This window comes from Panthera pardus, unplaced genomic scaffold (genome assembly GCF_024362965.1).
Source record: "Panthera pardus isolate Hobbes unplaced genomic scaffold, ASM2436296v1 HiC_scaffold_1, whole genome shotgun sequence".
Classification (NCBI taxonomy): Eukaryota; Metazoa; Chordata; class Mammalia; order Carnivora; family Felidae; genus Panthera; species Panthera pardus.
The window spans coordinates 54,544,663-54,568,083 of record NW_026526654.1 but is presented as its reverse complement, the minus strand read 5'-3'; positions in this window follow the sequence as shown (position 1 = coordinate 54,568,083).

The following is a 23,421-nucleotide window of genomic DNA, read 5'->3' as shown; positions in this document are numbered from 1 at the left end:
AGTCTATATTTCTTGGAATCCCATACAAGCTACTTTATGACAAAATTCTACCTGTATTTTAAATTATTCTTTGTCATCATGTTGATCAGAAATACTCTTTGTTCCTGCTATCCCTCTGCTTAGAATTACCATTCCTCCCTTTCCTTCTGGCCAAATTTGATTTGTTCTACAAAATTAAATTCAGTTATTGCATCAATCAGAATACATTAAGTAGATGTCACTTATAAACAACCCTGAATTTCAGGAGCTTAAGGCAACAAAGTACATTTCTAGTTTATGCTACATGTTCATTGAGTGGGTATGTTGGTGATATGTGGCTCTAATCAAATCTTTTGCTGGCTCTTAAAGTCTTTTAACACTTTCACATGACTTCTGCTTACATTTTCCTGGCACAAGCAGATCACATGGTTATGTTTTGCCTCAAAAGAGGTGGAAAGTACATTCCTACTTGGAAGGAGGAAAGTAGGAAGAAGGAAACCAGAATAATATGTAAATGGTGTTAAGGACTATCACAGGAAGTCATCAGTGATTATCCATGGACTAGGCTAATGGTTCTAATGCATGGTTACCTTTAAGAATGGTTCCTTTCGGGGGCGCCTGGGTGGCTCAGTCGGTTAAGCGTCTGACCTCGGCTCAGGTCATGATCTCACGGTCCGTGAGTTCGAGCCCCGCGTTGGACTCTGTGCTGACAGCTCAGAGCCTGGAGCCTGTTTCAGATTCTGTGTCTCCCTCTCTCTATGCCTCTCCCCCATTCATGCTCTGTCTCTCTGTCTCAAAAATAAAATAAACGTTAAAAAAAAAATTAAAAAAAAAAAAAAAAAAAGAATGGTTCCTTTCTCTGAAGCTGATCTTTAAGTTCTATGTACCAGAATGACCATGCTAGTTGTAAAATAGCAAAAATACAAATATTTTTGTGTCAGTAGTAAAATAGCCAGTGCCTTGACCTGCCAAGTCACTCCCTCTGTTCCCAGGCATCTTTGCCTTTTTCCCACATTTCTTCTATCTCTCTGCAATGAGAAATGAGAGTTGCAATGAGAGTTGAGAAAGGGTCCTTCAGAATCCTCCTCTATTTGTAGGTCTCCATTTTGATGGATTGGTGTCCATGTTCTAACAGTTAAATATTTTGAATATTGCCCAGCGTCTTTTGTAACAAACATTATTGTAATGTCTACATGTCTGTCTGTCTGTCTGTCTTATTAGATTTCAAATTTCTTGGGGCGCCTGGGTGGCTCAGTTGGTTAAGCATCTGACTCTTGATTTTGGCTCAGGTCATGATCTCACTGTGGTGAGAATGAGCCTTGAACCTGCTTAAGATTCTCTCTCCCTCACCCTCTGCCCCTCCCCCATTCACTTGCACGTACACGCTTTCTTCTTTCCTCCCTCTCTCTCTGTCTCTCTCTCAAAAAACGACAACTGATTTCAAATTTCCTGAAGATTGGAATTGTATCCTTCATTTCTGTATCCTTGATGCTTAGTAAAGTGCCTGAATATAGGAGTTGCTCAATAAATGATTATTGAATTGAATTAAAAGTGAATATCCATCTGAAACATCTCTTCAGAATTGAGGAATAAACAGCACAGGTTTGGAACATGAGTCTCTACAGATGAGAATGCATTTGTCAACACTAAAATTTGTCAACATTTTGGGGTAACTGAAGAAGACTGTGGAATCTCCACTTTGTGAGCCTTTATAAGAAGATGAAACCTTTATTTCTCTGAGATGGACTTACTTGTGGCCAGAAAATTGTCTGATAGGGACCCTTAAGATTTTTTCCAGGCCTATACAGAAGTGTAGAAAAAATTTTGTAACATTGAAATAATTTTGATTTCTTTTAAAAGCATATTTTGTGAAGCAATTGGGCCTAGAAACAAAAATGGATTCATTATAATCCATTCTGAATTGCTGTTGAGGTAAGGAAAAAACCCCAGAAGATAACATTAAATCATTGTGGGATTGCTCACAAGGACTACAGAGCTCTAAAACCCTTATGGGTTTATTGATGAAAGACAGTACGATTTCTCAAACAAAAGCAAAAACTTTAGAGAAACCAGAGGATTTGAGGCTTTACCTGAAGTAGTCATGGAAATAAATGTTCTCTTTCTTTCAGTCCATTTGAACTGAGTAAGAAAGAGAGAAGTGCATTTTAATGCTTTTCAAATTCTTTCCGTGTTTCTGCTACTCTAACTTCAGGGAGCTTCAGGAAACAAGGAAATTCCCCCTCTTGACACTGACGGTTACTTTGGCAGCAGTTAATGGTGAACAGTTTGTCTTTAATGTGGTCTAGAGAGAAAGGAGCCTCCTATTGGAATGGGTACAGCAGTCCTATAAGGAATCAGGTCCCATTATCTAGGAAACTCTAGGAAAACATGAGGAAGAAAAACATGAGACTAATATTCAGTTTTTAGGGTCTAGCGACTGTCAGGTCTGTGATAGGAAGCCCAGTCTGAGCAGAGGTGTGCTGTGGACCATGGCATTCAGTGGTAGATGATCATAGAGGCAGGCTCTGAAAAGCACTTCAAGATGAACAGAAGTTCAAGGAACAGGCTAGGTTGGGAAATTTTTAGGGTGGCATTTGGGTTTGAGGGTTGGGTAGACAGCTATCAGTGATGAGAAAAAAAAATAGGCTTAAAAAACTTCTGGTATGTTTCACCTGACTGTTTACTTATAGCTTCACCTTGTACTGTTCTTCCTCTTTGTAATGCCCTTGCTTTGGGCACTGAGAAATACCCTATATTGTGTCAGTGGTAAGAATTATTCAGCTGTTCAAAGTACTTTTTTTTTTGAAGCTCGTTCACCATGTAATATTATTTCTTGCTGAAATCTGTACTCTTGCGTGAGGAAATGCATGGCAATCTCCCATCCCTGAAATATAGATACTTTAAAAAAACAAAAAAAAATTGGCACCTATTGAATAAAAAATTTTTATTTTTATCTCAACTATCTCTAAACATTGCATTTATTTATTTATTTTTTTTTAGTTTATTTATTTATTTTGAGAGAGACAGAGACAGTGCAGTTTGGGGAGGGGCAGAGGCACAGAGAATCCCAACCAGCCGCTGCACTGATAGTGGGACAGGTGCCCCTAAACATTGCATTTGATATTTATTTTTTGTCTCCTTCCTCTTCCTCCCACTACTGCTTGTCTCTGGTTGCTCCGGGGAAGGTTTGGTGTGGGCTGGGTTCTCAGGCTGATGGAGGCAGTTGTTAAATTGGAATGGACGTGGTATCAGGTGATGGGTGGCTGTGACACAAGTGAGACTTGAAGCAGAGATGAAAGGTCAGTAGAGATCAAACTGGACAGACTTTAGCCATGAAAGCTGGCTGAAACCGCAGTTTTAAGGTAAGTTCTATTAATAGTTGTGAAAAAGGCTTAATGTTCTTATACTGATTTGAAAAAAGTGAGCCTATTGTTTGTCCTGTCTGCCAGACTTGGATTATCTGGCTCAAGTCATTTCTCTAATGGAGATACCTTAGTCTTAAAAAAACTGTGCTTGTTACATGTGGTTTAGTTTTCTGATACCATGTGTCCAGGGTCACAGCTGTGCAGGATGCACACTGCCCAACTCACAGAGTTGCCATTTGTAATGACTACAGTGTAAACGACCCCTCTCCGGGGTTATGAACTTTGCTCCGAGTGCGACTTTCCTACCAGAATCCCCTGCTAGTCATGTCTGTGGACTATGGGTTTTCCTTATAGCCCTGTTTCCCTAGCAGCAGTTGTACCCAGGCCTTGATAAAATGGCATACCTCTGAATATTTGCTATAATTTGTGTTTTATTTATAAAACGCCACCTTAAAATGCTTGCATTTCATTGGTGCGAGGGTGGGGGTTAGGCTGAATTTAGTGCTTCTCCAAGGTACACTGCTACATGTCTTTTTGTTTATCTGTTGCCCCATTCCTTCCTCTAAGAGTAAATTTAAGAAGGGAATCTTTCTTTAAGGGTGATCTTTTTGGAAAGAGAAGTGGCCTGTTGGGAATCAGTATCTTTTAGTAAGATTTAGGCAAAATATATAGCACCCTATCTATCTTTTAATTTCAAACATATTTATTTTCTAGAAACTTTAAAATTGACATTATTGTTATGATAGTGAACATTTATTAAGCTCCTATAATTCGCTACCAAAACAAAGCATTATGAGTGGTTAACCTTTTATTGTTGTATATAAACAATGTCTAATTGAAATGATACGAAGGCTATATCCTCTAGTCTTTCCATTCTAGGATACCTAAGCCTGTTTACATTAACAATTAACATTGTGATTAATCTAAATTCTGATGTGAGTTAAACTCCAGCCCTACAAAACCAGAATGCTTTGGCACCAACTGTTATTGTTGTCTGGGTATTTGTAACAAATGCTTTAGAATAATTCCCTTTGGCACCATAGGGATGTGCTCTCGGATAGCTTTATTTAGAATTATTCACATTTCTACTGGAGCACTCCCTTTAGGTTATAGACTGAAAAGACAAAATAATTGTCTTTGGGGACTGTGATGAGTTATTGAGCTCATTTGGTCAGCCCCAGAGGATCTCATTTGGCTTTCAGTGTGCTATACTGTTATGTCCAGACATGAAATATATAAAGAGAAAAAGCATCCCATAACAATCTCCTAGTTCCTACGTCTGCATTCTTCCTGCTATACCCAGAGTGTTAGCAGGTGCTTTAATCGACAGAATGAAGACCCCAAACCTCAGAGGCCTTTGGGAGTCTGGGGAACCTCTCCCTGGCTGATGTTACATTGATCACTTTAGATCTCTGATCAGGGTGGGGTCAGAACAAGCCTTAGGAACTTGTACTCTTATTTCTCCTTATGTTCCACATTTGTGTCTCTATGTGGTTGGGTAATTGGATGATCCCTTAGCTTTGTGAATACACATGACCTATGAATTATTGAAATTCACGTAAGCTTTTGTTGTCTGCAACTTGAGGACATGGGTTAGTTGCACACCATTTAAGGATAAGAAAGACATTTTCAGAAATCAAACACTAAATTTCTACATTTAAGCCCTGACTCTGAACTCCTGTTGACTCTCATCCCCTCTTGTCTCTATGAGTAGGTAGGTGTGGAGCAGAGGTCAAGTAAGCCTGTAGAGTTTTGAATTCAAATAGATGTAGACTCCAACCATGGCCCTCCACTTACTAACTTCTTGCCCTTAGAAAATGTATTTGACTGACCCTAAATTTCCAAATGTGTATAACTGGGAATTATTAATGCATACTTAATAAATGTGAGGATTTATTGTGATAATATAAATTCTTGGGACACCTGGGTGGCTCAGTTGGTTGAGTGTGTGACTTCAGCTCAAGTCGTAATCTCACAGTGGGTTGGAGCCCCACCTGGGCCTTTATGCTGGCCTTTGTGCTTACAGCATGGAGCCTGCTCTGTTTCCCTCTCTGCCCCTCCCCTGCTCACGTGCTCAAGCTCTCTCAAAAATAAACAAACATTAAAACAATTCAAAAAAGAGAAAGTATTTAAATGTAAAATGTTAAAACAATCAAAATTAATGCAAAAAAGGTCCAAGTTGAACAAAATATCAAAATTTTAAGTAAAGAGAGAAACCAGCCCTACACTTACATGACTCAACCTTGCCCTGTCCTAGCCCTAGAATCAATATTTTACTTCATTTTTTAATAATTCAACATGTGGAAAGGATTTCCTTAGGCCATGTTTTCTTGTATTTGCCATCTGAATGCAAATTATAAACACAATTATTATTTTCTCATTTGCCGTGCACCAGCTGGAATTGTGACCTTTCCAGTTTCCTTTCTTTGATAAGAAGAGTGTTCCTGAGATTCACTGCTACTAGCTTGCATATACTGTCCTTGATTTGTCCCTGAAATTCCACCAGAAAAATTCACTTATTCCCTAAATACCGTATTACTCCACTACTGCACCTGTATCCTACCAGAGGCTGAGGACAATAGTAAGGAGGTGAGCAGTAGACAGAAGATACAAAAAGCTGGTATAACTTTAAGAAACAGATCTACACTAGGATATGTGCACATGTCTCTGTGCTTGGTTTCTTTATTCTCATACTCTTCCAGATGATATGTTTTACTTTTAAGCCATCTTGCTAGAGGACTAGCCTCCATATTCCCTTTCCTGACTTGAATTTCTCCTTACTTCTTTCTTTCTCTAGCCATAGGTCTTTAGTAAATATCCCTTCTTTTATTTCTAATGTATAGAAATAAAATTGATTTTTCAACACCTGTCTTGTATCCTGCAACCTTACTGGATTCACTTATTAATTCTGGGAGGTTTTTATAAATTCCTCAGAATTTTCTATGAAGACAATCATGTCATCTGCAAATAGGAACAGTTTTATTTCTTCTTTCCAATCTATATACCCTTGATTTCTTTTACATGCCTTATTTTACTAGCTAAAACTTCCAACCCTATATTGAATAAGAATGGTGAGAGCAGACATTCTTCCTTGCCTTCTTCTTGATCTTAGATGAAATTAATTTTGTCTTTCACCATTGAGGATGTGAGCAGCAGGTGTTTTCTATATTCTTATTATCAAGTTGAGGAAATTTTTTTCCTCAGAGTTTTTTTTTTAAATGTTTATTTGTTTTTGAGAAAGAGAGAGCACAAGTGGAGGAGAAGCAGAGAGAGAGAGAGAGAGAGAGAGAGAAAGAGAGACAGAGAGAGAGAGAGAGAGAGAGAGAGAGAGAGAGAGAGAGAGAGACAGGCTCCAGGCTCTGAGCTGTCAGCACAGAGCTTGACATGGGGCTCAAACCCACGAACTGGGAGATCATGACCTGAGCCTAAGTCAGATGTTCAACCAACTGAGCCACTCAGGTGTCCCTCTCAAAAGTTTTTATGTTAAAAATTCTGGTTTTGTAAAATGCTTTTTATATATAAATTGATACAATAATGTGGTTTTTCTTCTTTTGCCTGTTGATGTGATGAGTTACATTAATTGATTTTTGTAGGTTAAACCAGCCTTGCATCCCTGAAATAAACCCCATTTGGTCATGGTGTCTGATTCTTTTTACATATTGCCAGATTATATTTGCTAATACTTTTGTTAAGAATTTTTGTGTTTGTAGTATTTGTGAGGAATAATGGTCTGTAGTTTTCTTATTTTGTACTGACTTTCTAGGTTTATATCTGAGTAATAGCTTCATGAACTGAATCAAGAAGTGTTTTTTCCTCTTCTATTTTCTGGAAGAACTTGTATAGAAATGGTGTTAATTTTTCTTTAAATATTTGGTTGAATTAACCAGTGAAATAATGTGTTCTAGGAGAGTTCTCTTTTTGGAGTTTTTAAATTATCAGTTCAATTTCCTTAATAGTTAGTTAGACCTATTCAAATTATCTATTTCATGTTGTCTGAGCTTTGAGCTTTGAGTTTGTCATGTTGTGGTAGCTTTGTTTTTTGAGAAATTGAATTGATCCATTTCTATATTGATGTGTATAGAATTCCCTTATCATCTTTCTGATATCTACAAGTTCTATACTGTTCCAATCCTAGTATTGTAAGGTGTATATTCTTTTTGTCAGGTTTTCTGGAATTTTGTGAATGTTGATGATGTTTTCAAATATTTAACTTTTTACTTGATTTTTTTTCTATTGTCTTTCTGTTTTCAATTTCAATTTCTTTTTTCTTGCTGTAGGTTTATTTTATTTATTTATTTATTTATTTATTTATTTATTTATTTATTTAGGTTCTTGAGGTGGGAACTAAAATTCTTGAGACTTTACAACTCTTCTCTATTTGTAAACATTTAGTTCTTTAAATTTTCCTTTCAGTACTGGTTTAGCCATATAGTACAATACAAATTTTGGTATGTTTGATTTCTATTTTCTTTTTTCTTTAAAGATTTAGTTATTTATTTGTTTATTTATTTATTTATTTATTTAGAGAGACAGAGCAAGTGGGGGGAGGGACAGAGAGAGAGGGGGAGAGAGAATTACAAGCAAGCTTTGTGCTGTCAGCGATGGAGCCTGATGTGGGGCTTGATTGAACTCATCAGCCATGAGATCATGACCTGATCTGAAACCAAGAGCCGGATACTTAACCAACTGAGTCACCCGGATGCCCCTATTTTATTTCTGTTTTCATTAATTTCATATAAATTTTTTATTTTCTTTGTGACTTCTTTGAATGAAGTAATGAGTATGCCTCATTACTGTTCCTAGTTGATTTCCACTGACACCATGGGGTGTATGCTTTTTTTTTTTGCTGGGAGGTAATGGAAGTTGACTCTCCACTAGACTTCTCTGACACCACCCCAGCAGGGAGCTGGAGGGGATCCTTGTTACTACCAGTTGGGAGTAGAAATCCTTCCTCCCCATGTGGTCTCCACTGATATTTCTGGCTGGAGGAGAAGCTTGTTACTGTCTAATAGGATGAATGTCACGCCTTCTATCCAGCTCTCTCTGACACCATCCTGGAAGGGTGTGATGTATTTATTGCTTCTTTACAGCGAGGGGAGTGTGAAACTCTAGGCTCCCCACTCAGGTTTAGTTGGCACTAGTAGAGGTGGGGTCATAATTTTTTTTTCTTTTGTATTTGTTGTAGCAGTGTCTTAATTGTCCAAATGCTTTTTCTTTCTTGTCAGACTGCCCCCTTTCCAATCCTTTGGCTAGATAGAGTAGACTTTTGTTTTGCCTTTTTTGTTTTCATCCATTTATGCTTCTGAGTTGCTAGCTTCTTCATCTCCAAATGTGAAATACGTGAAGCAAGAAGGAAATTCAGGGGATTCACCTTTGCTGTTCCTTAGGTCACAAGGTCCCTCGCTGGACTGCCTTCTTCTCTTAAACTTTCAGTCCTATTGTGTAGTTCTATATGTAAAGTCCATGTTTTTTAGTTTTATTTAGTGGGAAGAATGATAAAATTATATCAGTTTCATCTTTCTGAAAGCAGAAGTCTCCCTTTGATGATTTTTGATGCTTTATTTTATGTCAACGTTATATCAATGTCTTATTTATGATAAGGTATACTAGTTCTACATGATATTTTATACTAATGAAACTACAACTTTTAAGTTTTGTGATGGTAGTTCACTATTTAAATTGGTCTAGCTTTATATTTTAATATTTGGTTAGATTAATCTCTTTCAAGTTCCTGATGAACTTTAGAGCTAAAATGTCAACACAGCTTCGGACATCATCAAGAACAATATTAGGAAACAAATCTTTCTATTAGCACTCTTTAAAAATGCAGACTACAGTAAGTGTAGTGACATTTGAATTGCCCTTGAAGGATGTGTTAGAACAAGAAAAGCCCTAGAACAGGTAGCCCAAGTAGTTGCAGCTTAGATAATGTAGACATAGATTTACTCAGTAAGTCCCCAAAGATTTGAATAAGAAATAGTCATTGATACCTCAGCGATTTTAGGAGAATTAAGCAGGACTTTTCATATTTGGTGTAAAAATAATATTGTTCTTTCAAACAATGGTCATGTAACTATATAGTTTACATGAAGATTGAGTTGTGGTAATTAAAATTTGGGGGTTAAGTTTTTATTTTGGTTATTTTATGATTATCTTCCATTGTATTTGGAGAATTTAATTCTAACAGTTGGAATTTATGTAAAATTGATTAGAGTGTTCAATTTTTCCTTTCACAAAATATGAGAATTTTGAATTATAAGATATTATGTAATTAAAGAGCACAATTAATAGTTTGGAATTTTTACACTTTTAAGAAATATCTGCTCATATAAAAAAGACATTTCAGAGTTTTTACAATGATTGACAAGATTCTTATTTATTAATATCCTTTTCATTTATATCACTTGAAAGTTATGTTTCAATCATTTGCTTGTGACTGAGAAAGTAATTTTCCTAAACATATAATATCCCTGTAAATTAAATGTCTTACCCTTATTGCCATTTGAATTATGATAGTAATTTCTAGTAACCAGTAAGTGAGTGTGTTTTTTTATTTCTTACCATTTATCCATGCAAATAATTAACCTGCTAGCCTCAATTATATACTTTTCTTTAATTAAAAGATTGGAAAAAGTGAATTGTCTTTTGCTTTCCTGGCCACAACCCAATATGATTTCACTAATCTATACAGACTAGTGAACATAAGAAGAATTCTGGCAATCATTTTATTTAAATTAATGTTTGCAGAAGTGATTTCCAAAGTTGGAGGAAGAGGGGAGAGGAGATGATGACAAATTCTCCAAACACATGACAGAAAGAAAATACAATTAATGAGAGAATGAAGTACTTCAGAGAAGGTGAGAATGTTGGAAAATGTGTACATTTACATTAACTGGGGAGGGTCTAATGAATATAGAAACACCGAAATAATGTGCCCATCCTAGGGAGATTAAGTTTATTGTGTTACTGATCCCAAGAAATGACATTGTATCTAAATATAATGGCTAGATAAAATTAAAAAAAAATGTTAGTGTAATGAAACCTACATAGACACTGTGACTCCCTAAACCCATACGTGAATTGAGAACGGGACCAAGAAAGATGCCTTGTTCATGATTTTAAATCAGGCCTTTGAAAGTGACTAAAATGATTATTTCAGAATATTAAACATTTGTGAATCAAGAAAATAGCCTTGTTTTTATCCTCATCAAGCCAGAGAGGGCACAGTTTGAAAGTAGGGGTATAAATAAAGGAACATACACTGTCCTGCATAATGAAATGAAATGAAATGAAATGAAATGAAATGAAATGAAATGAAATGAAATGAAATAGAATAAAATAAAAACTACAACGAGACTGGCAGCCATATAAATCATCAGACAATTAAAAACATACTTCTCTTTTTCCTTACGGATCTGGATTGTACTGTCTCTGAGGAATAATCATTTTTACTTTGGGGATTGGTGTGTGTTTGTGTGTGTGTGTGTGTGTGTGTGTGTGTGTGTGTGTACGCACGCGCGTGCGTGTGCATGTGGGTGGTTTTTGCTAGGTATGAAGATTAATACGTTACCTGCTTTTAACAACTGGAAAAACAAGTACACTTACCTGAGACCACACTGGTGAAGAGATGTCAGGTGGGCTGGACTGACATTCACGTTCTGACTGCTCTGTAGAACCTGGTCGCCAAAGCCACCTTGGCTCTTCTTTTGCTGACCCCATAACAGTTCTTTGTGGACGTGGGAGATGAAATGTTGCAGTGAAATCAATAACTGTATTTTGTGGGGAAGTTTCCTCAAAGAGGACAGAGATTAAAAGATGGAAAGACTGTTCTGTATGGAATTGGTAGAGTATTTATGGGGATAGCATTGAAGATAGGGGAGCACATTTAGAAACTGGGAATATTCACGAGGGGTGAATGTTTTATAAAGATTTTTACTTCCTAAATGCTGTTCCCTTTGACTACAAGAAAAGTAATGTTTGCTAGAGAATTTAACTTTTTCTCTTTTAGTATTTCCTACATCTATTTCCAATTCTTCAACTACAATCTGATATGCACTTAAAAACTTATGTGTATGTTGTAAAGAATAAAGTGACAGAAGTGGAGGGAAATATGTACGACCTACCTCATTCATTCCTGTCTAACGTTTATTATACCAATAGAACCTCTCAAAAAGAGTGGTGATCTATTGAAGAGAATGTATATTTAAAAAAAAAAATTAGGTAGAGGCCTATGGTAGTGCTGAGGATGATGGAGAGAAGTGGATATATTGATGAAGCGGCTTTTGGGTCATCTTCTGGAAGGTGTTCTAGGAGGGGGATGGGAAAGAGATTGATGGGGTTTCACAGTTAAATAAATATTAATGAAAATTTTCCTCAGCTCTTATCTCGGTTCTTTCCAGTGGTACTTGACTTGGATAGAAATGGTTCTAGTTATATGAAGCAAATGTAAATCTATTTTATTCTAAAGGAATCACTTCTAATGATAATTTCTTTTCTAAAATATTCTTTCTACCCTAGACATACTTTGGAATGAGTCCTTAATGATTAAAGTCTTTAGAATGTAATCTTTATGAAGGTTTTAATTATGGCTTTTATTTGGAGCATCTTTTCTAAAAACAGGAAGAATTAAAACTTCACAGGCTAATTTCTGTTATCTACGATTCATGTTATTTAATTTTGCCCTCGGTGTTATTACAAGGTGTTTCCTTGGTCTCTTGCCTGATATCAGTGTACAATTTATTTTGTTGTTAAAAAACACATTTGGGATGTTTATTTTCTAAGTTGGTTCCCTTATATCCATTGTTAGGACCTTACATAACTTTGCCCTAGAGGATTTTGATTTAGCTACATAACAAAAGTCTTTCTGTTTTTGTATTGTTTTATCCTGTGGCCTTGTGTCCACTTTGTAATGTGTGTATGTTCTATTCCCTGTAGTAGTAATTCCACATATGGGGATTATACACCTTTAGCTGTGAATGCAGATTTTGTACCCAGTCCCTCTTTGGGGAGAGAGTTTAGCTGTAAGTTTTATCATCTCATCAAAAATGCCCCAGACCTAAAAAAGATTAAGAAGCCTTGCAAGAGAAAGCCATCTAGAGTTTTTGCAGTATTCAATGATCCTTGTAAATAGGGATAGGCCAAAATGGTTGAACACAGAAATCCATATGTCAGGGATATCCATTGTGATGGCGAGGGTTGGGGCTGGTGGGGGCAAGAGGAAGAAGATGGGTGCGAGGATAGGTCAAGTCTGACATTACTTTCTTTTGTGCTTTTTTTTTTTTTTAAAGTACAGTTACTCAGTGTTCATTGACAGTGATATGTGAAACACTTCATTTTGTTGCTAGAATTTGAGATATAATTACAAAGATTTATTTCTAAGACAAGAAATGTTGATATTTCTATGCAGTTCCTGAACTTATAATGACATCTGTTTGTTCATTTTTCTTAGCCTTCTGCATTCCTGTTGTGTCTTTGATAATTGGCAGAATTGGTGTAACCCACTATGTACATATAAATAGATTTAAGTGTATTTTTGATCAAAACCTTGAGTTTTCTTTGTGTTTCTTTTTTAAATTTTAAGAGAAACTTGCAAGTAGTCTTTGATGATTCTATCTTACCCAACTGCCATCTTTACTCTCCTGTATATTGCAAGTATCCCTTGAATCCACTTTTTATTCTTCAAGTTCATCTTTGTTGTTGCCTGAGTTTAGGTTGGATTATTCAGTGGCTCCCCAACTGATCTTCCTGCTTATGGCCTAAATTCCATGAATTCACCTGTCATATATCTGCAGAAATGAACCTTCTAAAATGCATACCTGATCTTGCAGCTTCCCAGCTTAAAACCCTTCAATGGACTTTTACAACTTCTGTGATCACTTGCAAACTACTTGGCTTAAGCACACAGGAAGCTCCACATAAAATAGATTCTATAACTCTCTATCTTCAACGTTTACTGCCTTGCACATGAGTCATAAGATCTACATATAGCATCTGGCATGGGTTGCAATATGTTATTGCTTTGTAGAAAACAAAACAAAACAAAACAAAACAAAACACCCAACAATTACCACTTCATCTTAATCAATCAGTAGCCAGCATTTAGTGAGCACATACTCAGAACCTGGCATCAAGTTTTGCATTTATGTATATTATCTCATGTAATCACAAAACAGATCCACATAGTAAAAGTGCTATTTTTAGACTCATTTTTACTGAGGGATAACAAAACTTGATGATGGATACACTTAGAATAAATGCAAGTAAGTTCAAACCCAGAGGTCTCTGACTCTTCTCATATATTACTTTCTGTACCTAAAATATTCTTCCTCTCCTACATAGTAATCCATCCTTCCTTCCTTCCTTCCTTCCTTCCTTCCTTCCTTCCTCTTTTTGAGAGAGAGAGAGAGTGCAAGTGAGCAAGGGGCAGAGAGAGAGAGAAGCAGGACTCACCTGTTGCAGTGCTTGAGCTCACATCACAAACCATGAGACCATGACCTGAGCCAAAGCCAGATGCTTAAAGTCTGAGCCACCCAGGTGCCCCAGTAATTCTTTCTTTCAAAATGACCCCAACAGCATCTTCCTTTAGGAATGTTTTCTGACACTCTTCCCACTGTGATATAAATGACTTTTCTCTGTCTTTCTAAGGAGCCCTAGGAATGCCTGTATTATAATATTTTTCATGATGTCCTAATAAGCTTATTAATTTACTTTTACTGTTTGGCCAGTTATGTGCTCTGGAGACTACATTTGTAAATTTGTTAGCAATTTTAAGTAGTTGTGTTATTTTATTCTATTTAATTTATGTTTAATGTTTTATTATTTAATTTTGAGAGAGAGGGATAGAGTGTGAGCAGGGGAGGGGCAAAGAGAGTGGGAAACACAGAATCTGAAACAGGCTCCAGGCTCTGAGCTGTCAACACAGAGCCCAACATGGGGTCAAACCCACAAACCAAGAGATCATAACCTGAACCGAAGTAAGATGCTTAAGACTGAGCCACCCAGGAGCCCCAATTGTTGTATTATTTTAGAGTAGCTTATTTTCAAGTCTAGTCTCCAGACTAGCAGAATTAACCTCACCTGGGAATTTGGAAGTGCAGATCCTTGGATCTCACCCTAGATCTACTGAATCAGAAAATCTGGAGATAGAGGCGAGCAATCTTTGTTTAGATTAGTCTTTCAATAATTTGATTTATGTCAAAATTTGAGAATCACCTATGCACTGGAAATTGATTTCTGTGACCTTAATCCATTTTTTTTACAGCAGTCATATTACCGTCATATAGGGTCTAGTAGAGATATTCATAATAAATCCCAGTAACATCAACAGTGTTGTCATTGTAAATGTGAATAATACATTTTGGCCTAAATAGTCTTGGATAAAAACTCTTTGCATAATATTATTACCAATTATGGATAAAGGATGATAATAGAAAACCTTGTGCACTGTGGCCATTGATACCTGTAAATAGATTAATTGGAGGCATCTTTCTCTGGATCATCTAAATATTATCACTTTCAAGATTACGAGATATCAGGTGATGCAAGCTGCTATGACAGTTTCTGGAATTATTTTACTGGTGTTTTTGTTCCTTCCCTCTATAAGTGATGCTTCTTTTTTGTAGTCTGCAAATTACTTTCTTGACCTTGCAAATAGTACACTGGTGCACTTTTTATAGTAGAAAAGGCCAGCGGTGTTGATAGGAGTGGTATCATCAGCTTTCCCAGCAAGTGTGAGTTTGCTGTCAATCTAGATTGAAGATCAATTATATTTTACAGAGTGGACGTTGATTTTTGAAATATTCTCTCTGGATAAGACCTTTACCTGGATCATTAAAGGTCACATTTGGTTTAGCCAAGGGGCACTGAAAGAATGTCTTACAAGATAACTTTGCTATGATGCCTAGTGTGTGCATGTGCATGTTTGTGTGTGTATGTGTATATGTGTGTGTGTATAAACAACCTCTTTCATGTGAGACATTTTCAAATTTGCAGAATTGAAATACAATAGTCTTAATATATTTGGCTCAGCAGTCTACAGAAAACATTTCTGGTCATTACTTTTTTAACTGCTCCAAGCTAGGTTATGTTTCCCCTATGTTTGCACCCATCCCTCCCCATCCCGACATGCCATGCTTACTTCTGGTACAGTATTTATGAGACTATATTATCCACACTACTTAATTGTTTAGATTTTCAAAAAGATTGTAATCTCTCTGAGGGGAGGAATTATGATTTACCAGTCTTTCTAATCTCTCACCAAGTATACAGTAGCTATTGGATAAGTAGTTGTTGTTGAATATAATGAAGTGAATCTGTGATGTGAACAGCAACGTAATCATCCTCTTTTCAGTTTTGTTTATAAGATTAATAGATTAATTTGATGATAAAGTCTTTCCTTAAAATTTGTTCATGATATAAAACAACTTAGTTTTAGATGAGGTAGGGGACTTTACTGGTGTCCATGATCACAATATAAAGGTTTCCTATCATAATTTCATGACAAAATAAAATAATTATAACTGTCAATCTTAGATTTTATACTAGCTTAATAAGATATTAAACTTACTGATGTTCTCTCAGCAATCTGTTGAAGCTTCTAGGTGAAGGCAAATATATTTTGGCACATTTAAGGATAAATCAAGAAATCTTATTTTAGGGAAGAAAGGGTGGTATATTTCTGTTTACATTTTCACTAGTATTTTTCACCCTTCCATTCACCCCAGGCTGGTAAGGCATTCTGGATTGACAATAGGCCACTCACGTACTCTAATCTAAGAGACCCTGATGCTTCCTTTGAGAGTGTCATAATTTTTTGAAAAGTAGTGATATGAGTAACCAAAATAATAAAAGCCTTCAATTCAGTTAAACTCAACATTTATTAACAGGCTTCTACAATCTAGGCACCATGTTTATGAATCCACATATGATTAAATCCTACTATCTCAAATGATGTAGTTATCATTAAGATACTCAGAGGTACTTAATGGTATCATTATCACCAAGATATACAGAGCTTAATGGGGAAGACAAACATGGCTGCACCAATTTGAGTTGCTTTATTTAAATTATTGTATTGATTCTTCTATCCTATTAATTATGATACAGTATTCCCTCTCTGTTGTATTTTTTTCTCCCTTTCCTGTTTTGCATCTTTCTTCATTGTGTATTGCTTTGTCTTCTTCAAAGGCACTCACACCTACAAGCCCATTTCTTCTTTGTATGAGATGTATAATATTAAATTATGCAGATAATTACACAATTTCAGATCTGTGTTTTAACCCCCTTGGGAATAAGGAAAATGGATAACCTGGCTGCTGTCCAGATGTTATCACTTAATGGACTGTGTTCTTACCCAGTTCAGGCAGATTCATGGTTTACTGCTGCCAACCTAGCTATGAATTGCTTTAAAAGTGGTCACAATTGTCGTAGATGTGTTCTTAGTTTTTTCGAGGGAACCACTCAAGAGGTTAAGGTGCTTGTCCTAAAGATAGGTTTATAGGAAAATAAGATTTGTTACTCCAAGGCTGTTTTCACTTCGGTAGAGATGCTCTGTAGGTTTTTTGTAAGCTTATTACCTGTTTGGTTTAAGATCAAGGTCCATGGCACATTATCCATTACAACATTCTGAATCTAGTTCTTTAGAATGAGCAAAGGTAGCCTGGGGAAGGCAAAGAGATTTGGGTCCTTCCTTAGAAGTATGGAATGTTTGATATGTAGGAAAACTTTGAGAGTCTTTTCCTATACCAGTGAATTAAAGATAGTAACCAACTTAAAAAAGAAGATCATAAATAGGAAATGCAAGTTTCTATAGAGGAAAATTTGTACAGATGAAATACTGAGTAGAAAGTAAGAAAAATATGGAATAGAATTTGATGTTTAAAAGAGAAATCTTTATGGTCAAGGTACTTAATGACAAAATGTGTATTTTTCCAGAAGAATGTTAAGAAAATCTTTTTCTTCAATAATGAAACTTTGGAGCTAGGAAGAAATCCAAGGTATTATTTTTTCCAACACTCATATTATATAAAAGTGGAATCTGAGACTGAATCAGCCCTCTGACCAATTGGTGAATTAGGGAATTTGGGGGAGCTCAAAGGGGAAAATTATTTAATCTAACTGCCCATCTGAGGCTTGAATCAATTTTTCACTAAGTATTAGAATTTGAGGTTGGAAAGGTCACTGTGTGGCTTCTTTGCTGTTCTTTGATCTGATATATGAAACCTTTCTATGACATTATTCTTAAGAGATAATAAAATTGCCATTTAACACTTCTTGTTATTTGTGGTAGTTATGTTTTATAAAGTCACCCTGAACACTGAATCAGTGCCCCTAAGGGAAATACAGGGACAGGTTCCTTCCAGCCTCTGGTCACATTTTTGTTAAATGGTCATTGCATAGTTTTCTTTTATGTATGTTTCTGTTTAATAATTTTTTAAACTTATTTATTTATTTTGAGATAGGGAGAGAGCATGAGCCGGAGGAGGGGAAGAGAGAGAGGGAGAGAGAGAATCCAAAGCAGGCTCTGTGCCAGATGCGGGGGTCGAACTCATGAACCATGAGATCATGACCTGAGCCAAAATCAAGAGTTGGATGCTCAACCAACTGAGCCACCCAGGCTCTGCTTGTGTGTTTCTGTTTAAAGATACCTTATTTAATATGTATTGTTGATTTATTAACATTTAACTCATAGCCAAAAGCACTATAACCCAGGAGGGTTATTTAATATGTGTATTTTCTCCATGGGACACATCACAGCCTTCTTGTGCTTAGGAACACTAGAGAGCACTTCGGTACTGTGTTTGGGGAGCCATTTTAACAGCAAAATCACCATCATAAAGCATGAAAATATGAAATATGTGGCATGAAATAGACTGAGAAAAGAATACTTGTTTACAGTAAAAGAGCTGAAACAAAAAGGCCGTAGGTTCCTTGTTCCATTTCAGCTGGGAACGTGTGCGGCAGATGACTTCAGTTTTTCACAGCTCTCTGCGTGAACATGCCAATGAGTGACCATGACTGTGGAATCAGTGCGAGCATTGATTTTGGGGCTACAAATAAATTTTAGCAAGTAGGTGAACTCGCAGATTCGGAACCTGTGAATGATGACGTACACTGCCCACGGTGGGAAATGAATGGAGTTGAGGCCGACTACTCAAGTCCCCTTTTGAATACCCCACCTTCCTATGAAATCTGTCCCTGGGCACTACATAAGTAGGTTTAAAATCTTCATCTCCTGTAAGCCATTCAAAGATTTGAAGAGAGCCACCGCCAATCTTGTTTTCTAAGGTATTTTCACCATTTACTCAACTATATCCCAATCACACTGAGTTTTATAATTTCCTCATGAGTTTGATAGGACCCTAGGAAACTATTAACTCTGGATCGGTCCATTGTCCTGAATCCTCTGCCCTGATCCACCCCAACCCATGGAAGTTCACTCACTGCAGTAACCGTTCAATGAACAATTACCCAATAAACAAAGGAAAAAACCCTCTAATTAAAGAAAATTAGTCATGGGGCGCCTGGGTTACTCAGTTGGTTGAGTGTCCGACTCTCGATTTCGGCTCAGGTCATGATCCCAGGGTCGTGGGATCAAGCCCTGTGTTCAGCTTCACGCTGAGTGTGGAGCCTGCTTAGGATTCTCTCTCTCCCTCCCACACTGCTGCTCTCCTCTGCTCTTGGGCTTTCCCTCTCTCTCTCTCTGAAATTTAAAAAAAGGAAAAGAAGAAGAAGAAAATTAGCCACTTTTGTCTTTCATTTTATCTTTCAGAGTCAAACCCCACCTGTTTCCTCTGGAAAGCGACATAGTGGAGCCAAGGCCTAGAATCTGGGTCTCTTAAATCCCAGTTATGTGTACTTCCCATCACATTATGCTTCCCGCAAAATAGTTCTGTAAAATAATATTCAGTTTCTAGTTGAAATTTAAGAATATCTTCAAAAGATTAACCCATTATATACATTTATTTGTAAAAGAGGAATCTTACTATAGTCTTGGTACTTGATGACAAATACATATTTTTCCTTTATAGTTTCAGGTTAAAACAACTCCCTTTCATTGGTGTTTTCCTTTGGTATCTCAGAGAGGGCTATAGAGTGGAGGGGATCAAATAGACTAGCCCAGGCTGGAAATGTGGGTCTTTGGATCAGTCTGTCCAGCAGGTATGTTTCATTGGGCCCACAGATTATTGCTATTCACAGAGTATTTAAGTTATTTAAGTTATTATCTTATTCCTACAGTTAAGTTTGTGACTCCTATTTTACCAGCTAAAATAATTGGTATTTTTCATGTCACAGTGCCATAAAATATTTTCTATCTATGCAACATATCATAGTATTAAAAATGTGTAATAGTATAGTATTTGGGAATCTTGTTGCATATTATAGGTTGAGCGTAGTATTCTTACTAATATTTAGTTGGAAGGGAAGGTCTAATTAAGTTTATACGTCATTAATAAAAGCCACTCTCTTTTGTGCTTCCTATTCTTGGCAGCTTTTGTATTACTCATTGTCAGTTTCTTCTCTGTAGGTGAGCATCTGGAGGCAAGCTTCAACACTTACCACCTCCTCAGGTGAGTTATAGGAGCAATATTGAAATCATTTTGCATTTTCAAAGGCATGCCTTCGAGCCTCTGTGCACAGTGCTCAAGGCATGTTGTTGAGTTTGAGGAGCATACAATCCAAAGTCCAAAAGTCATTGCTACTTTGCTTCTTATTCAGTCTCTTCAAAGCATAGCCTTTGTTTAAACACAGCACAAAGCCTGTAGACAATGGGCAGCAGCTCAGTGAAACAGTGGGTAGAGGAGTAAGATCTGGACCTAAAACAGGAACACTAGGAACAGCAGTAGCAGCACCAGCCACATCTGCAGCAGCAGCAGCAGCAGCAGCAATCTCAGACCCTTATCAGCCCCTTCCCCCTCAACATCAACGAGAGGATGGGACTGCCTTCCTGGCTTCCATGATTGTCTTTATGGGGACTTCAGGAAATTTTTTTGTTTTTAAGAACACACTTGATGTTCATGTCGTCATAATTTTACTTTTACTCAGGTGTTTCAGTGAGGGAGCAAGCATTCCTTGTGATATAATCCATAGCGCTGCCTTCTCTGAGCCAGATACTCACCACTGTGGTTTTGACATGTATGTGTATGGAGCTTGATTATTACAAGTCCAGACTTCTGCTGTGTGAATGAGTTGTAAGGATTAGCTTTGTGGTTGTGCTTTAGAAATATGTGATGGCGCTATTGCAAATAAGTCATGTTGGTTCATGGATATTAGCCTTTTACACAATATGATCATTAAATACATGATTGTGATGTCAAAGCCTCATTTATTTTCTTCTCTGTGTCATATTGGACATCTACCATTTGTTATGGAAGAATTGTGACTCTAACATTTCACCAGATTGGAGCACAGATTATATCTCATCTTTTGTTATTAAAAATTTTTTTGCCCAAGTGAATGATTGCTTTCTCTCTGGGCTCATCTAGTACTATGTGGAAGTTTCTTGCAGCTGTTCTTAAATACAAAATTTAGCACCCATCACAAACATTCTAAACCACACATGAACATGGAGTAATTTTTACATTGTCCTTTGGTCAGAGCCTTTTATTAAACTGAAGTAATCAAACATATCTAATAGCATTGGGTCATTCTAGTAGGGACAGTGGTCACCAGTCATTTTTCTTTGACCTCTACTGCATAAGCTTAGGATATTGTACCTGAAGTAACATCCAACCCCACAGTCACAATTAGAGTAGTTTACACAACCACAAAGCTTCATTGCTTGCTTGTGTTACATCTTAATCGTGGGTCATTCATCATCTACAGCTCAGTTTCACAGTGTCTCTACTAAGCTGACAAAGCAGCCCCTCTGTGCAGCGTTGCAGGGCTTGTGGCAGAGAGAAAGAAGAGACTCGCTAGATTTACAGTGTCTCTTAAAGCTTCTCCTCCGAAGTGGCATATTTTACTTGGACTCATATTTTACTGTCTAAGCAAGTCACGTAAGCATGCCTGACATCAACAAGGCAAGGCAGTACAGCTGTTCCACAGGGAGGGGCATAAAATATTTGGAAACTGTAATAAACTCTGTCTTAGCCTACTACATGGTCACAAAAGTTCACTCATCTCCCTTCTGCACCTAAAATACATGAAATGATAGAGTTCTTCTCTAATAGAGACAATCTAAAAGTTCCGTCCTATTAGGCTCAAAGTCTGGGATTATATGACAGTTTCCACATCAGCTGCTGGTATGGTCTTTCTTGAGCGGGAGATTTATTAGAAAAGAAAGAAACACACAAAAACAAGTCACTCCTTCGCCCCCCATATTCTCCTACATAGTCGGTAGAAGAATAGGGACTGCATATGACAAATAGCTCCATCTGAAAAAGAAAACAGTGGAAGGCACAAGAAGTCACTGACCATAACAATTCTGAAATCATGTTGGGATGTGTGATGGGACCCCTAACGCGAAGTTGGGAATAGTTCTCGCTCATGCCCCTGTCCATTGCTCTACATGACTCTTGGGACACTTGACTCCATTCTCTTGGAGGCCCCTCCATTTTCATTTATGTTCTTCTGTCATGCTAGCAAAGTAATTGGAGAGTATGCTATGCTTGAGGACTGAGCAGCTTTCTTAGTCGGCTTTCTCCTCACTGAACTCAAAGGAACATCTCAGTTATCAAATAGTCACAGTCTCTCTTCATCTAGATTCATGACTCTTTTGATGTTGCAGTTCTCTTAAGAACTGAATCACCTTTGGGGCCCCTGGGTGGCTCAGTCAGTTAATCATCTGATTTTGGCTTAAGTCATGATCTCGTGGTTCGTGAGTTTGAGCCTCGTGTTGGGTTCTGTGCTGACAGTGTGGAGGCTGGACTCTGCTTCAGATTCTTTATCTCCCACTTTCTCTGCCCCTCTCCTGCTCATGCTCTGTCTCTCTCTTTCTCAAAAATAAATAGACATTAAAAAAAAAGAACTGAATCAGCTTTTTATTAATTTGTTGATAAAATCAGTGTTGATCAACAGCTATACCAACAGCTCCTTTTGAGACATGCCTGTCTTTCTCAACTTAGTTATGGCTACAGTATTAGTTTTCTATTGCTACTATAATGAATTACTACAAAACTTAGGGTTAAAAAATATCCTTGGGGCACCCACCCGAGTGACTCAGTCAGTTAAGTGTCTGACTCTTGATTTCGCTCAGGTCATGATCTCATCCGTTCATGAGTTTGAGGCTGCCTTGTTGGGGGGCTCTGCGCTAACTTAAAAAAAATAAAAATGTTAAAAAAAAAATCCTTAACAATAGTTAATAGTCTTTTTTTTTTTTTTTTTTTTTTTTTTTTAAAGACAGAGAGTACACATATGTGCCAGTGCGGGAAGAGCAGAGAGAGGGAGGGAAAGAGAGAGAATCTCAAGCAGGCTATGTACTCCTCCATGTGGGGCTTGAACTGAAGAGCTGGTGAGATCATGCCTGGAGCTGAAGTCTGACCCTTAACCAACTGAGCCACCTAGGCACCCTGAGAGAGAGAGAGAGAGAGAGAGAGAGAGAGAGAGAGAGAGAGAGAATCTTAAACTCTTGAGACGTGGGGCTCCATCCCCCGACCCTGGGATCATGATCTGAGCCGAGATCAAGAGTCATGCTCAACTGACTGAGCCCCCCAATAATAGTCTTAATACCAGTTTGTCATTGTACAGGTCTAGAGGTCAAAAGTCCAAAATGGTTATCACTGGGCTGATATCAAGGTATTGGCAGGATTGTGTTTTTTTCCCTGGAGGTTCTAGGGGAAAATCTGTTTTCTTGCATTTTCCAGCTTCTAGAGGCTCCTTGCATTCTTTGGCTCATGGCCCCTTTCATATTCAAGGATTACATTTGTATCTCTCTGCTTCCCTCATCACATTTCCTTCTCTGATATATCTCCTGTCTCCGTTTACTTACAAAGACCTTTGTGATTACATCAGTCCCATTCAGATAGTTCAGAAAAATCTTATTTTAAAATCCTTAGTTTAATCATATTGCTCGGTAAGGTAATATATATTTTCACTGGGGATTAGAAGGGACATGGACATATTTGGGAAACATTCTGCC